The 17,831-nt window shown below is 46.2% G+C and overlaps 1 long non-coding RNA gene across 1 annotated transcript; it reads right to left on the bottom strand.

Moving 5' to 3' along the window:
• Positions 1–13,815: 13,815 nt before the first annotated feature.
• On the bottom strand, positions 13,816–15,621 carry LOC311204744. Its single transcript, XR_014618107.1, has 4 exons — positions 15,461–15,621; positions 15,132–15,265; positions 14,335–14,410; positions 13,816–13,885 (listed from the first exon to the last, which is right to left on the bottom strand). It is a non-coding gene; the product is annotated as an uncharacterized lncRNA (long non-coding RNA).
• Between the last annotated feature and the right edge of the window lie 2,210 nt (positions 15,622–17,831).

The raw sequence follows: 17,831 nt of genomic DNA, 5'->3' as shown, positions 1-17,831 counted from the left end.
CCACAAGACTTGTATCACAAGAGTATTATCATTTTTGTTCTACTCTAGTTGTAACTCCTGTCCTGGTTATTGTTCTTTTAACAGTATTTATATCATGCTATGCTGCCTCTAGTTTCTCACATCTCATAATTTTGCATAATTTTCAGGAATTGACATAATACTGGATTCTTTTCAGGCCTCCAGATCTCCACTGATGTTTTAGTATTTCTCTAAAAATTTGATAAACTTCTCAGCTAAATCTTTCAATATTCTCAGATAAGATTTTACGCAGTCAAAAAAATCTGAAAGATTACTATAATTACTACTTCACAGCTTTTAATCAATAGAAAATATTTTGCTATTCTTGCAGTGTGAATGATTCTGCTTCTGTGTAAATACTGAAGAATAATGTAAATTCAATAATTCATATTTTTCAGTTTTAATGTTCTGATCTAGTGTCAGAGTTTCAATATCATTAAGGTTTTATTTACCTCAATATATCTTCCTAACTTTGTTAAGGATAGTTTGTTTTGGTTTTAATTGATGCCATTATTTTCATCTTAATGCAGGAAAAATGGGAAGCATGAGCACATCAAAATGTAGCCTGTTTTGTCTTCCACCAATTTTGCAAGCTTCCTGAGACTTCCCAGCACCATTTTTCTGCATTTCTTGAGGGTGATCTGTTATGCGAGGTACAGACTCTCCCTTGCCACTTACTCTAGAAAATGCTGCCAAAACACGCTTTTCATACTTTTTTCAAGATGTGTTCATAGGTCACATTTTGGAAAATATCTTATTAAGTCACAGTGTCTACTTATATTACCAGTTGGGACTGTAAAATCTTTGCTAGCAGCTCATGAAATTATGCTATAATCACTTGTACTTAGAAAAAACCACATCGGTTTCAGCTTAGGGAACCATTTATCTTTCAAACTTCTGTCTTGTATAGGACTGCCTTAAGCAATGTTTTTCTGATAGAGTTCTCGTGTAGAATTCGTAGGAACATTGAGGCTGTTTTACCAGTGGCAGCTTTAGACCTCCAGCATATGTCTTACAGGTTGAAATACCACAAAATGACAGATATTTTTTTATATATACATATTTTAAGTTTTGCAGCTCTATATGACACAACTTTTGTCCAAAACCTCAAGCTGCAGCTAAGCAAGATGCCTGTGGGTAGATAATGACAACTGTAATATCCATAGAACTCTGCTGAAACAGAAGGGAAAAGAAATGAACAACGGGATTTATCCATGTGAGTTAAATCACTGGATGATCATCTGTGCTTGACATAACCTCAGAACACTAAAAACTATTAAACATGTAAGTTACTGTATTTGTATTTTTTGAATGAAGTGGTAATACATTTCCTTACTTATAGTCATCTAGGGAATAAAAGCAAAACTTATGAAAATAATAGTACCTTGCAATTGAATCTGTCTTGGTATTCAACCATGTGTAACAATTCTGGTGTTATCAGTGGCATGAATTATTACTTTATTTAGATCGAAGGCCGGAAGCCTAGCAAGCTGCTTGTTCCAGTAACAGCAAAATTTCTCAATTTAAGCTATAAAGATAACATACTTTCTTACCTTTAATTGTTACAGATGGTATTAGCATGGAGATACTCTTTTTCTACCATCACTTTTGATGCCCACGGAGTTTGTGGAATGTGTGTGTGATGTAAAAGGCAGCAGCTCTGAGTTGAGCTGTCTTTTGATATGGCTAGATGAAGGTATTCACTCATTGCCTTGGCAATAGAATTATGGTAGTATTCAGTTACGATCCAAAGTCTTCTGAGGTAGAACCTTAGTTGTATTCTAAAGGGATGGAACATCGCTGCTTCTGCAACTGACTTTTAGCTTTTAAGTAATGTTTTTGACCCGATTCAATCCCTTGCTACTCAACTGTGTTATGATTATGAGATCTTTCTGTTTAAGGCAATTTTTCTACTTTGCTGGACATAAGCAAAATGGATTAATCTGACACCATAATAGTAATACATTTTAGCAGTGGGCAAGATGTCTCCAATATTTTAAATAGTATAATGGTGAGGGCTGCCTTTTTCAAGCCACTAAACTTCTGTAACCCCAGTTGAAGTTGAGGATAACCATACATCTTCTGTATGTCTCAGTCAAGTCCTCAAGTATTTTAATTATCTTTTAAAAATAGAATTCTACAAGTATAATGGAACAAAAATTACATCTCTCTTTAAATGCACAGTCTACGTGAGCAAGTTAAGGTTTTGCAAGGGTGAAATAACTAGTCTCTGGACACTAGTGATATTTTAATTTTGTTTATTAATGATTCTCACTCATGAATGAAATTGATGTGTTTGAAACCTTTTCAGAAGCTTCATATTAGCTTCATTAAACGACAAACAAAGCTTTACTGTCCTGTGTTTACTATTTGTTGAGCTGAAACTTCTTGTTGGTGTCATAAGCAAAATCTGTTGGTGTTAACGCCTACAGTGGGTTGACCTTGGCCAACTGCCAGACGCCCACCCAACAGATAGAGATCACTTACCAGTTATTGTCACAGGCAAAAGAGATGCAACTTGTGGTAAATGTCAATTTTTGCCAATTAAAATAGAGTTAGGTGGTGAAAAACAAATGCAAAAAAGCTAAACCACCTTCCCCTCCACCCCAGCTCTATTTTCCTCATCACCAGGCAGCATCCTTTAGCAGCACATTCCCTGAGGTGCCCACCCATGGCTGAGGGGCTCAGTTGTGCCCTATGGTGGGTCTGCTGGAATCAGTTGGAACCGGCAAGATCTGGCCTAGGGCAGCCCCAGTTTCCCCTTCCAGAGACTGCAGAGGTGCAGACCCTGCTGGTGGCATCAGGGTACTTGCACGAAGGTTGGATCCTGTTTTGCTGTACTGTGGAATATACTAGGATCACACCGTTCTGGTCAGTAGTATAAACCAAACATAAATGAGAAGAAAATTTTTCTCATCTGACTAGAAGGGTCTGAGGCTGTGTCAGGGATGCCATCCTGTAGTTCTGAGGATTCTGTTGCTGTGGATTTAAATTGGTTTGATAGGAGACTGTGAGGGAAAGAACTAGGCAAGTATGAGGGCTGGCATGTGGTAAAAATGAATAAGCATGTAGAGCTGGATCTCTGCAATGTTTTCGTCACTCAGACTTACTCTCCAACTGATTTCTACTTACATGGGAATCTGGAAAAAATCTATTGGTACACATACCTGAAAAGCTTGTTGGCAGAAATAAGTTACTGAATCATAATACTAAAAAAAGATTTAAAAGCTTCCCTCAGAGAAAGGGACTGATAAAGCTGGCATCTGTAACACTAAATGCAAGAAATAAAGCTCAAAAATAGAATGAGGGTTATCAGCATTTCCTGATAGAAATAAAAGCTACATTACCCCGCCCAAGGTTCAAAACAAGGTTGAATAGCAATAATTAATTTAGCAGTCTACAAATGCCAAGAGGAAAATTCAAGAAGTAATCCTGCCTTCATCTGACAGAACAGTGCACATCTTCCCTACAAAAGTATGTGCAGTGATAACTGCGTTATTTGTAGTGCACTACTTGAATGGTTTATCATCCTTGCCCATTGGTTTTAGTTTCCATCAGTTTAATTTGTATTAATGGAAGAAGCTTTGTGGTGGTGGTGGTAGATAGGGTTTTTTTGTTTTTTGTTTTAATCACCTGTTTTACAGAGCAATTCTTCTTGTTCCTATCTGACAGAGTCAGGAAAATACAGCCAAAGGCAAGGGCATCAACCACCTTTTTGAAGGTCTCTGGTAAACTATTATTTATATGGCTTCAGAGAGTCTGCTTCATATTTTAAAGGGCAATATAGCAAACTGAGAAACATGCTTAGGAAAATACATCATCCATTAACCTTACCTGCTTTCCTGACATGGGGATGAAAAGGCTTGCTTGAAGCCCAAAGGAGTGCTATAGGTGAGCACAGTTCTGTGGTACAAAGCAGTGTTTTTCTGCCTGTTTTCTGTTTTACTTTGGGTGTGTTTACTCGTAGAAAAAGTGTCATAAAAGCTGCTACCCTGATGACTACCCAAAATGATGTTATTTAGAATAGATTTCAAGTGTCAAGGTAACAGTTCAAAAATTCTACAACTCTGTCTCGGTTTCTGATATGTCCACACTGACTTTTTATGCTAATGGAATAGTGCCTATAGTAGCTGAAGATTTCCCTCTATGACAAAAATGTCAGCTGACAGAAACAGACAGGAGATGTCAAGGCAAGGATGACTGTCTGACATGCCCCTAATGTAGTATCCATTTTTGCATAATATATGCAACTGTACACTGCAGAAAGCAGGATTATTAGTGGATCTGTGGTCTAATACAGTGTGGACTGGGTTAGATCAAAGATCTAACAAATGTCTAAATGAAGATAGGCATGGAAGGTAGATAAGTAACTAGATGGAAAGCAGCAGGAAAGTAAGTGGAAGATTCTAGCTAGAATTCACCACTGTTTTTCCTGAAGATAATTGTTAAAAGTAGCCTTTGTGCAAAAATTTATAATGAACAAAGCACTGTTTGCTCACAATTTTCTCACAGGAAATTATCTTTCCACATTGTTTTATAATTGCTACCGCCAGTCCTATTTAGAGACTAGATTCTTGTGCCTAAGAAGCTGAAGAATATGTGTGTTCTGGGGGATTACAAATGAATGCAGCATTTGCTAAAAGCAACGTGCAAAAGAATGGGTGGTTAACAACATTCTGAAACCATTTGTTAGTCAGAGCAAGCAGAAATAGTAACTCACTCAGTAATGTAGCTAGCTAATCTAATTAAATGTGCCCTCAGCCCAACATCTGTCTTCATAATGGTCTGGGTGCTGTTAGGCACCAAATGCATCTTTATGTTCAAATTAATGCTGATAACCAGTGGATGACACTTGTAATGTTGCTGATAAAATATCCAGATTTCATCTTCATATCTACTGAAATAAAAGTCTGTAATCTTCTATGCATTCCTTGTGTTGTTATTTAAAAATTGTATATGTCAAATATGCACTGTACAATTTCATGTTCACAGATGAGAAAGCTATGATGCAGAGAGATCTATTTCACTCAAATTATTTAAATGGTAAAATTCACCTGATCTTCTGAAATTCACGAATTCTCATGTTTTGTTTCTGAATGTCATAAACACAGTAGTTATCCTTCCTGTGATCTGCCCTCAGGTTGATATGTATTGTCTATACACAAGGCCTTTTATCAGATCACATGGGTGGATCTAAACTCGGCAAGGGATGCCAAGAATAACAAGAAGGACTTGTACAGATATATCAACCAGAAAAGGAGTGTTAAGAAAGGGCACTGCAGCACAACCCAGAGGCTCCTGACGTAATAGGAGATGACAGAGCAACTTCCATGGAATGCCTTGAAGGAATAAAGGGATGTCCATCTAAGAAGGTGACACAGCCACTAGCCAGCTGAAGTGCCTCTACACCAATGCACACAGCATGGACAACTAACAGGAGGAACTGGAACCTACCATGCTACTGGAAAGCTACAACGTAGTGGCCACTAACGAAACTTGCTGTGATGAATCCAATGACTAGAGTGTGGCTATCGATGGCTACAAGCTGTTCAGAAGGGACAGGAGAAGGAGGGGTGGAGGTGTTGCCTTTTATGTTAAGAAATGAATAGAGTGTGAAGAGATGTCCATAAAGAATAGTCATGAGCAGGATGGAACTACACAGGCAGTGAAAGTGGGACAGGTATCCTGGGGGAAGTACAGGGATGTTGCCAGGTTCTGTAGGGACGAGTTTAGGAAAGCCAAAGCATGGCTGGAGCTGAACTTGACACAGGATGCCAAGAACAGAAGAAGGGCTTCTACAGGTAAATAAGAAAAAGAAGGATAAAGAACACATACCCTCCACATTGAGCTACAATAGTGAACTGGTAACATCAGAGGAGGAAGAGACTGAGGTTTTCAATTTTTTTTTTGCCTCAGTCTTCACTGGTTACCCTTCTCCTCACTGGTCTCAAGTTGATGGCCCACAAGACAGGGACCAGGGAGACAGAGTTCCTCCCACTGTAATTGAAGATAAGGTTCATGGCCACCTGAGGAGCCTGAATATACATAATGATGACATGCATCCCAGAGTCCTGAAGGAATTGGCTCATGTAGTTTCCAAGCCATTCTCCATGATATTTGAAAAGTTATGGCAGTCAGGTGAAGTCCCTAGTGACTGGAAGAGAGGAAATATTACATTCATTTTCAAAAAGGGTAGGAAAGAGGACCCCAGGAACTACCAACCTGTCAGCCTCACTTCTGTGCTTGTTCAATATCTTTATTAATGATAACTAATAAGATGTGATTGAGTGCACCCTCAGCAAGTTTGCTGATGGTATCAAGCAGGGTAGTGCAGTCAGTACGCCAGAGGGACAGGATGCCACACACAGGGAGTTGGACCAGCTAGAGACATGGGCCCATGCAAACTTGGCAACCTAAATGCATGGTCCTGCACAGAGGTTGGGACAATCCTCATTATGAATACAGGCTGCAGGATGATGAGATGAAGAGCAGCCCTGTGGAAAAAGGCTTTGTGGTACTCATGGATGAAAAGCTGTACATGAGCCATCAATGTGCATCTGCAGCCCAGAAGGCCAACAGCATCCTGGGCTGCATCAAAAGAAGTGTGGCCAGCAGAGCGGGAGAGGTGATTCTGCCCCTCTGCTCTGCTCTGGCGAGACCTCACATGGAAAACTGTGTCCAGCTTTGGAGCCCTCAACACAAGAAGGACATGGACCTGTTGGAGCGTGTCCAGAGGAGGGCCACAAAATGATCAAAGGACTGGAGCACCTCTCTGATGCAGACAGGCTGAGAGAGTTGGATTTGTTCAGCCTGGAGAAGAGAAGGCTCTGAGGAAACCTTATAACAGCCTTCAAGTACCTGAAGGGGACTTACTGGAAAGCTGGGGAAGGACTGTTTATAAGGACGTGTAGTGATATGACAAGAGGAAATGGATTTAAACTAGAAAAAGGTAAATTTGGGTTAGATATTAGGAAAAGATTCTTCAATATGAAGATGGTAGATCATTGGAACAGGTTCCCCAGAGAGATAGCAGAGGCCCCATCCTTGGAGATATTCAAGGTCAAGTTTGATGAGGGTCTGAGCAATCTGATCTATTAAAGATGTCCATGTGTACTGCTGAGGATTTGGACTAGGTGACCTTTAAAGGTCCCTACCAACTTAACACATTATATGATTCTGTAATGGGGGACCTGGGATCACTATATCGCTTCTGCTGTTAGTGAACATGAAGTTCATGACCATCTTAGGAAACTGACTGCTCAAGCCCATGGAACCTGATGAGGTGCATCCCAGAGTCCTCAGGGAATTGGCTGATGTAGTTTCCAAGCCACTCTCCATAATATTTGAAAAGTCATAGAAGTCAGGTGAAGTCCCCAGTGATAGGAATAAAGGAAAAATTACACCTGTTTATACAAAGAGTAGAAAAGAAGACTGTTATCGTGGGTTTCCCAGTCATCAGTCGGAAACCAGTTAATTCAGTTACAAACTTAATTTTATTAATTTAGCAGGCGGCAATTAAGCAAACAGCGCTGGGCGGCCGGAGCGTCTCAGCTCTACCAACGGCACGCGCCGTCCCTCTCCGAATTCAGGTTTTTATAGTCCTTTAGTTCCGGGTCCCGATTGTTTCACTGAGGCTTCTTCTGCACATGCGCCAGTTGTTGTTAGGGGGTCGTCTTCTACCTTCTAGTGGTCGATGGGATGAAGTTGCTCCTCTTCCTCACTTCTCCCTTAGTTGACCCCTCTCCCATATTTGGTCATCTTTAACAGCAAGCTCATTCATTGGCTACTTAATTTCTATGGTTTCCACTTCTAAGTTACCTATAACTCAGTTCTATGCTTCGTTAGCAACTAACAATATACGTTACACAATCATTCTTACAAAATCAGAACGTTACAACCTGTTTCAAGGTACATGTGGTTTACTGAACAAAGGCTCATCTATCACAATCCCCCCTTTTTGTTTTTATCACCATTTTGTTCAGTAAACCATTGTAATTCTCGGTGGCTTAGTATAAGAGTTTAGTCAACCGGGGGAAGAGTTAAACCATGATTCATACCAGCCTTGTTGAGAGTCTCTTTCTCATCATCTCTTTTCCAACCCTTCCCTAAGTTTAGCCACAGTATCTCTAACAATGCCGGTATGATCTGCATAAATACAGCATTCTTCTCCTAAGGCTACACAAAGTCCCCCTTGTTTTAAAAATAGGAGATCTAAACCTCTCTGTTCTGTAACACCACCTCAGATCGTGATCTTAGGGATTTTTCCGTTAACATTAACTTTAAGGACCTTTGAATCCTCCCACCTAACAAGGGTCCTTGACATGGTCTAATTAATTGCTCCCAGATACATACAATAATTAAAACAATCAGCCAGGATGGGTGGTGGTATTCTGATTTCCTACAAGGTTTTTCTTGATCCCATTTATTGCCCTCTAGCCCCCCTTTTTCTTTTCCTAGGTGGGTGTGTTCCTGAGGCAGTGTTAAGCCGGGATTTGCACTAGGGCAGCTCCTCCGAGGCTTGAGCTTTATTCTAATCTCGGGGTTCCGTCCTCCACAGTTTTTTACACCTCTGCCTCGCCCGTCGGCTCGGTTGCTTCGAGTCACGGGGTGTTCCATCTTCCCGGCAGCAGGGGTATTCTTCAGGAGGCTCCGAGATTTTTCTCTTAGCGCACCTTTGTTTCAATTTCTCCCAGTTATTCGTTTTACTCTGGGGAGCTGCACCATACTCCACTTAGGTCTCTCCGGCAACACACCTGGACAAGAGTTATTGAAAGAGGAACAGGCTCGTTTGGGTGGAAACATTAATATTCTGGTAACCTATATATATTCCACCACTGTGGTGACCATTTTTCAATTTCCCCTTCAGCTGTTTTATACTCAAATATTTCTTGTGTCAATTTCAATTTTTGTGTGTAATTATTCCCATAAATTCCCCTAGGACGGGTTCCTTCATAACAATGAGACCACCACCGTCCTTGGCAGATTTTACAAATAAAACACATAAAAGTATAACAATTACAACGTTTGACTCCACACTTAACTGTAAAGTTTTTACACACTTAGAGTTACAAGTTTCTCCTTCATCACTTATCTGTATAAGAACATCGGTGTTTAAGATCTCTTTAGGGTCATTCTGAGACTTCCAGGAGAATTGGTGACCTTCCAGGATGGCTCTTGCAATGTTGAATCCGAAATAGGTCCCTTCACTCGACTGGCATGTGTCCATCCACACTCAGCAGTCCTAATGGCTGTATCTGTTGTAAGTAAGACAAGAAAAGGTCCCTCCCTTTGAGGTGTTAAAGAAGTTTCTTTCCAAGTCTTTATCAGGACTTTGTCACCCGGTTGTATCTTGTGTATTGCCATATGCAAGGGGGGGGCGTTCCTTTTCTTATTAACTCCTTTCTTCTTGCCATTAGTTGTGTTTTGTAAGCCTCTACTAGGGAATCCTCCAATCGCGGATGATTCCCCAGGTTACTCATGTCATATGACATCCCATATAACATTTCAAAGGGAGAAACACCCACATCAGTTCTCAGCTGTGTTTAGATATTTAATAGAGCCAATGGTAAACACCTAATCCAGGACATCCCTGTTTCCAATTTTAATTTTGTTAATTGTTTTTTAATTTCTCCATTCATTCTTTCAACTCTGCCAGAACTTTGTGGGTGCCATGGTGTGTGGTGTTGTCACTCAATTCCAAATCTACAGTTTCAACAATCCCACATCAGGGAGTAATTAATTTTTTTTTTTTTTTTTTTTTAATAATATTTTAACCTCTACCCAGGCCGTGGTTCGTGTTGTCAAATCATTAAAATCAATTTGTATATTAAAAAAAAAGGGTCTATGGGCCAGGATTCTTCCTCTTGCTTTTTCCATGTGCATCTTGTGCTTCCCTCCAGCCAGTGCAAGCAGCTTCCATGCTTGCTTGGTGAACCAGCCAGGGGAAGCAGCTGAGCTGCATACTAAGTCAGCACACCACCACGCAGCTGTAACTCTGTGATCTCCCTGGCCAAGTCCACCCCGCAGATACACTGGCACCAGCAAGATGCCAGCACAGGGGAGGGGTACAGTGCCTGGCAGGAGGAAAACTATTGTTGTAGGCAGCAGTACTGTTAAAAATACTAGTTAAAAACATTTTGTGAAACTACAGGATTCAGCTGCTTTATTTTTCTTAGATATTGTCTATTGACCCTTTGACACGTTATACATCCCCTTAAAATTTGCTTAGCCAGATCATATAAACCAATGCACACACATATACTTAATTACAAATTGGTCAATTAAGGCTTGAGTGCCCCAGTGTGTACTGCTGTGTATTCTTTGTAAAATTCTGAGGCCATTGTTTTAGGAAAAACCTCTCGGCTGTCAGGTAATTCTCAGGTTCCTGAACTATTCTTTTGTATTCCCATCTTTATTAGTTTTTCTTACTCCTGTGGTGTGAATTTCGGTACCTGTTGATTTAGTTCTTTCTGCCTCTTATCCGATATATCTGTGTCCCTAGTCTCCAGAATTAGTAAAGCAGCTCTTTTAGCTTCTTGGTCAGCTAAATTATTTGCTCTTATTTGCGGGGTTAACCCTTTCTGGTGTCCCCTCAAGCGTACCACTGCAATTTTCTTAAGGCCCCTTATGGCTTGTAAGCTCTTGATGGATTAGTCTTTTCCTTGTAAATTTGTTAACCCTCTCTATTCCCAAACCTTCTAAATGTATAAGCTATTCCAAAAGCATATTTTGAGTCTGTGAATAAGGTTCAAGATATAAAAGTTGGGCCGGATTCTGCAGAGAGGTAGTTTCTAGAGACAACTTTGGAGAAGCAATTAATATCCATTTGTCCACTTTTTTGTTGTAATATTCCCCTGATTACTTTCAACTCTCCTCCAAAGGTAATTTTGAGAGCTTCCTCCACCAATAGTACCGTGGCTGCTATTATTTGCAGACAAGTGGGCCATCCCCTACTAATCGGGTCTAATAGTTTGATAGGCTATAGGTTTTTGCTTCCTGCCCACTCCTGAGCCAATACCCCGTATGCGACACCTCCCTCTGTATTAACAAATAAGAAAAAGGGTCTCCGCAAGTCAGGTAAACTGAGCATGGGGGCATTTGTCAATTCCCTCTTAAGTGTTTCCAATTTTTCTCCATCCTCTGGAGTCCACTTTAGCAACCCATCGTCAGCTAATTTAGCATATAAAAATTTTGCTTTTCCACTAAAATTCTCAACCCATTGCCTACAATACCCAAAAAGTCCCAATAATTGTTACACTTGTCGTTTATTTCTGGGCAGAGGCATAGAGAGTATTCCATTAACCCTTTCACGATCCAATTTCTTAGTTCCTTTACTGAGTCTGTGTCCTAGGTACTTTACTACTTCTTCTACAGACTGTAATTTTTGTTTAAACACCTTTAAACCCTGTAAGCCTAAAAAGTTTAAAAGTTTAATACTCTCCCGTCTAATTGTTTCTTTATCTTCTCTGACCAACAACAAGTCGTCCACATACTGGACGAGGGTTACTCCTTGGCCCGGCTCATATTCCCGTAAAAGTTGTTAGTCTTTTAATTTCTGGTTTCAATCCCTTCCTACCCTCCTCAGGTAGTGGGCATTGTTTAATTTGTACCGGGACCTCAGGGTCCTTAATCACAATCACAAAAGGTTTAACATTTAATCTCCCCGTGGTCTCTGGGGTATACCATACCTCAGGGTTAATTTGCTTTTCGTCTTCGACTTTAAGGGAGCGTAATTTAACTCGTAATTGGTTTTTTTTATTTATTTCCAAAGAAATTCCTAGTTTAACCATTAAGTCTCGTCTCAGTAAATTATAGTCAGCTTCAGGCACCAGCAACAATGATTCTAAGCCAATTTTGGAGTTGCTTTCAAATAGTATTTCCTTGACCATGGGTACCGCAAAGGGTTCCCCTTTTGCGCCAATTACCTGTACTGTCTCCGAGGAAATTTTACATCCCCGGGGGTAAACTTTGGATGGTGGATCTTTCCGTCCACAAGGAACTCAATTTCTTACTGCTGGGGACATACTTTCAGTTTTACCAGGGGCTCTGTCTTACTCCTTATCCCCAGCAAATAAAGTTCTTGACACTCCTAGTCTTCTTTAAACATTTTCTCATTCCCCCATTGCCACTTCTCGTAAGGGGTTCTCTTTCACTTAAAGTGTATAAATTTGCCCTTGTTTCAGAAATTATCCAAAGGGCTGCATATTCACTTTCTTCTAAACCAAAGGGTTCCTTTTCGTTTACACACAAATTTAGAGCTTGACATACCCAATCCTCAAAGGAACCAAACCTGGGCCAGCGAACAGATTCACCCCTTATGGGTTGTCCTGCCCAGACTTCCATACATTAATGTATCATCTTTACTTTACTCTTACCCCGCCTAGAAGGGTGAGCATCCCAGTACTTAATCATCAGTCCCAATGGACTACTCGGGGGTACTGGGGAAAGATTCACAGGATCTCCCCCACCCATGGTGACAGTGGGCCTGCTTTTCCTCTGTCCCATCATCCGGGGTCTGTACTCTTACCCACCTCTCGGGGTTCGTACCTCTCCCACCCCGGGAATCCTGGCCCCAACCGAACGGTAAACTGGCCTATACTCACGCGTCCTGCGTCTTCGTCCGGGGCTTCGTGCACAAAGATTAAGGGGCTTTGCCGGCTTTTCTTTGCTTATTGCCGAGAATTTCGGTTCGTCGGTGGAGAGCCGAGCGGATACTCTGGCAGGGCCGCTGATACAGCGGGGCGCCTCCCTGCTCAGAGGCTCACGTCCGGTTGTTCTCCATCCGAGTCACGGCACCAAATTGTTATCGTGGGTTTCCCAGTCACCAGTCGGAAACCAGTTAATTCAGTTACAAACTTAATTTTATTAATTTAGCAGGCGGCAATTAAGCAAACAGCGCTGGGCGGCCGGAGAGTCTCAGCTCTACCAACGGCACGCACCGTCCCTCTCCGAATTCAGGTTTTTATAGTCCTTTAGTTCCGGGTCCCGATTGTTTCACTGAGGCTTCTTCTGCACATGCGCCAGTTGTTGTTAGGGGGTCGTCTTCTACCTTCTAGTGGTCGATGGGATGAAGTTGCTCCTCTTCCTCACTTCTCCCTTAGTTGACCCCTCTCCCATATTTGGTCATCTTTAACAGCAAGCTCATTCATTGGCTACTTAATTTCTATGGTTTCCACTTCTAAGTTACCTATAACTCAGTTCTATGCTTCGTTAGCAACTAACAATATACGTTACACAATCATTCTTACAAAATCAGAACGTTACAACCTGTTTCAAGGTACATGTGGTTTACTGAACAAAGGCTCATTTATCACAGAGACTGTCAAACATCCTGCACTGGTGTCATGACAAAACACAGTGGGCATTTCTGTGCAGAGGCTCTTCACACTCAGCTGGGTGACTCTGAACTCGGGCAGACCAGAGGGGCAGGAATCAAATTTGTCACCTCACGGTTACCCAAAAGAGAAAACTGCCTCTAAGTTGTGCGAGAAGGACCAGGGGAGGTGGAAAGGAAGAGAGAAAATCCTGGCATCCCCTGTCATTACCTTACATTTCACGGCCCCAGATTAAAAAAAAAAAAAAAACAACAAAAACATCTCTAGCTGGTAGGGGAGTAAGGAAAAATAAAAAGCTACTGAAGGTTCACCTCCCTTAGGAGAGCAGCCCAGGAAACCTTGGAAGAACATCCCTGTGCGGACACAGAGACAAATGTTGGGCAGCACAGAGGATCTTCAGGAATGAAATGGAAAGCAAACCTGTCAGAGAAGAAAGTGAAAGCAAACAGAAGGGTTTTACCTGGCACAAGGAGCTGTCTTGTCCCAAAGGGAGAGTGTTCCGTTGCCCAAGGGAGTCCCGCAAGGCATTTGATCTACAAGAGGAGAGCATAAGCAAATCAGCCACTGTTAAAGGCAACTGAGGAGGTTGATGAGCTTCCCCAAAGGTCAATGTTTACTCTCTCCCCTACATCCCCACATTCCCTGTGTTCTGTTCCTTTAGAACAGTCTCAGATTTCCTTACTGGCAACTGCAGCAAGTTGCACTGGGCATGAGGTATCGCCAGGCTGAACCCCAGATTCAAACCCAAAAAGGGTTCTGGGGATCTAACACCCCAAACCAGACCAGTTTCCTTCTGGCCAGCTGGCAGCAGCCGTATCGCAGCTGGAGCTGCAGGGAAGAGACTGAGTTCCCACCCCAGCACTGCCAGACGCTACCGAGGGGCGATGCCGCCACAGCCCGTCCGTGAGCCGAGGGGGAGAGTCGCACCACACGCCAGGAAGAGCGCAGGAGAAACAAGCTCACGCCCTGACGTCAGCCTTACCAGTCTGCACCAGTTCTTCCTCCAGCACAGAACTTCGGGGTCTTTTCACTGCAGGTTCAGATGACAGGGCCTGAGTCTGGAACAGAAACAAACAAAGCACCACCCTGAGTTTAACCTGAACACCAGCCCAAGCCAGCGGAAGCTTCTGGAAAGGGAGGCAGCTCTGGTCCCATTTAGGGACTGGGATTTGCTGGCTCAGAGCACAGCAGAAGGATCTTTGCAGGATCTCTGACCAGCACGCTGCCCTTTGGGTTTGATTGTTAATAGGGGCTCTCTTATGTGCAGGGATTAAACCCCCTCAGGCTTCCTGCCCAGTTCCCCTCAGGCAGCTCCTCAGCATTCCAGAGTTCAGCCCTGACTCTGGCTGGGGGAGAGCTGAGCCCCTCAGAAAGGGGTTTTGTACAAACAAAGAGTCAATGGTGCTCTCAGGGACAAATAATAGAGCATGAGGGTTTCTTACTCCTCTCACCCTATGGGGCAGTAAGAAAAAGAACACGGCACCTCCCAGCCAAACTAAGGGGTCAAGCAGCTCAGGACTCGTTTTTACAGAGCCAGAGTCCTAGAGGAATCCTCTCCCGGGCCGGTGGATACCCAACCCAGCAGAGAGGGCTTTATCCAGAGGAAGCAGGCGATTGTTCTCACATGGTCATGTAGTTTGGGTGCTCCTTCCTCAGCTCCACATGCCAGAGCAGAGCAGGTAAAATCTGGGCGAGGCAAACCCAGCACACAAGAGGCACCTGCTGTCAAGGGCAAAGAAGAGCCTGAGGCTGCACAGGTTCAGGAAAGTCTCTGCTAACCTCTCCCACAGACTCTGCTCCTGGAGCGGCATCGCTGCCCGAAGCTCGGCGTTTCCTTGCTGCCCTGGCTGGTACCTTCACCGCAGCAGCAGAAACTTCTTCAGCCTTCTCTTCACACCCAGGGATGGCAGCATCTGAACAACAAAAGCAGGCCACATGACAGCGTGACTTAAGAGGGGTTCAGATCGCCATTTGCATGGCAGCCCAGCTCCTCGATCCCACCCAGAGCACTGGGATTCATTCCAAGCTGCACACCCTTCTGCAGTTTCAGACACCCCTCAGTTTTACAAGGGACACCAAACCCCAGAAGAACCAGGGCTGTGAACTACCTTTGTCATGGGCGCCACCTGGTTGTAGCTTTGGAGGTTCCTGCCCATCAGGATGTTCCACAGGCAGATGAGGGCTGTGGAGAGAAGACACAGAACAGGGATGTACAACCACGGCTCAGCTTCACACAAGCAAAACTCCCAGAGCTAATTGCTGGAGTTCCCTTTCCAAGCCCCCCTGGCATCATCTCAGACACACTCACAGACACCGCAGAGCATCCCCCACCTCTCCCAGCCAAGGCTCTGCTAATTATCCCACTACAGTGGGGTAATTCCTTTCTGTTAATGCTTCTTCATGACTTACGCTTGTTCCCAGCACCAAACACAGGGCTTTGGCTAACGTGGAAGGGGCTTTGTTTCACTCTGCACAGGTTAACCCCCCCCCAAGCCACACACTGCCCTTCAGCAGGGCAATGCCCCTGTGTACAACGCTGAGTTACTCTCCCCGGGGGTTTCACCACCCACACCCGCAGTTTTGCCTCTTTCTACCCTGGGACACAGAAGCCACAGCCACGGCACGGCCATCACTGCCCATAGCAGGGGGGCCGGAACAAGATGGGTCTCTCAGGTCCCTTCCAACCCCACAACCACCCACCATCTGTGCCTGGGAGCTCCGGGACGCCGGCACCGGTTCAGCCCCGGGAAGGCAGCCCCGTGTCTCCACACGCCCTACGCCGGGACTCGCCCCCAGCCGCTGCTCCCCCTCACACACACACACACACACACACTGAGCCCTCTGCTCCTGCCCCACGCGCGCTCCCAGGGCCCGTTTCTTTCCCAACTCCCCGCTTCCCAGACGGAAAAGCCCCCGGGGGGCCAAGGGGGGCGGGTTCGCCAGGGGCCTTCTCGGGGCAGGGGGACCCGCAGCTCCGCTCCCGCCCTGGGCTCCAACGCCCAGGAGAGGTCCCGCAGGCCGCACCCGGGAGGCCGCGGGGCCTCAGGGACGGGGCGAGGCCCTCGGGCGGCCGTGCGGCCTCGGGGCGGAGCGCTGACCTGGGGGGCGGCCTCTGCAGCGGCGGCGAGACCGGGGACGGCGCGGGGGGCGCGGCGGACGGCGGCGAAGAGGCCGCCGAGGGGCCCCAGCAGCCATCGGCACAGAGGCACCGGCAGCCCGCGGCGGGAACGCGCCCGTCCTGCGCCGCGCCCGGCACGGCCCGGCCCGGCCCCTCCCACCAGGGTGCGGAGCAGCCCCGCCATTGGCTCCGACCGCTGCCTGTCTGGGCAGGGAGAACGCGGAGGAGCCAACGGGGGTGTGTGTGGGGTGGGGGTGTGTGTGGCCCAGGGCCGGCCACGCATGCGCGGTGCTGCTCCCCCTCCCTGGGCAGCGCCAGGCTGGGCTGGGCCGTCCCTCCCCGGCTCTGCCCCCCGCTTGCCCGGCCCGGCCCTGCCCGGCCGCCCCTCCCAGGGCTGCGCGGGGCAGCCCCGCCATTGGCTCCTCCCGCCGCCTGTCTGGGGAGGCAGAGCCCGGGCAGGAGAGGGGCGGCTCTCTCCTCTCCTCTCCTCTCCTCTCTCTCTCCGCCCCCCCACCGCAGGTTCTGCGGCCCGAGGGACGCGGGTGGGTGGGAGCGGCCGGCGGCCCGGCCACTGGGCAGGTTCCCCCTCCGGTCTCCTCCCCCCGGTTCAGCGGGTGAGAGGACGGAGGCTCCCGGGGCTTACCGAGCCCTTTCCCCAGCGCTCTCCCGGCGCTCGGTGCCGGTCTCCGCTCCCGCAGCACAGACCGGCTCAGCCATGGCCGAAGGCTCGACTGAGCGAGAGCGGCGGGTGGGCAGGACGCGTGTCCCGGGACACGGAGCGGGGACTTGGGAAGCGTTGAACGGCCCCGCCCGGGACCGGCCGGACCGGCTGCCCGGGCAACGGCGACGAGCGACCCGCCGCCGAACCCGCCGGGAATGGCCGAACCCGCCGGGAATGGCCGAACCCAGTGGGCGGGAACGAGTCGGTTTCCCCTGTCCCGCTGGGTTCGGCTGGGTCCCGCAGCCACCCCGCTCCCCCTGCCCTGCCCGAGCCAGAAGGGCGGGGATGCGGGGAGGGAGGGAGCTGCGCGGGCAGCCGGGGTGAGGCTTCTCGGGGTGCCCCCGGGTTTCCACCCCGAGAATCCCGGCACCCCCTGTGTTTACCTCACGTTTCTCCTTCCCGGGGAGAACAGGATTCCCCAACGAGGCAAAACCCCTCACTGCCAGACGGGAGGAGCATCGATCCCTTTGAACAGCCAGCGCTGGGGATCTCCTGCCTTCAAGTCAGGCTGCCAGCACTAGAACTAGACGCTGCCTCTCAGCACAGAGCAGATGAAGCCCCCAGCCCCATTTACATCAGCTACAACGTCCCCACCACAAAGGCAGGGCTTATTCTCCCTGTCATGACTTGTTGGCGCTGG

Source organism: Gallinula chloropus (assembly GCF_964237585.1).
Source record: "Gallinula chloropus genome assembly, contig: HAP1_SCAFFOLD_140, whole genome shotgun sequence".
Lineage (NCBI taxonomy): Eukaryota > Metazoa > Chordata > Aves > Gruiformes > Rallidae > Gallinula > Gallinula chloropus.
The sequence above is the reverse complement of the archived record's forward strand: the minus strand, read 5'-3'. Positions and strand labels throughout refer to the sequence as shown.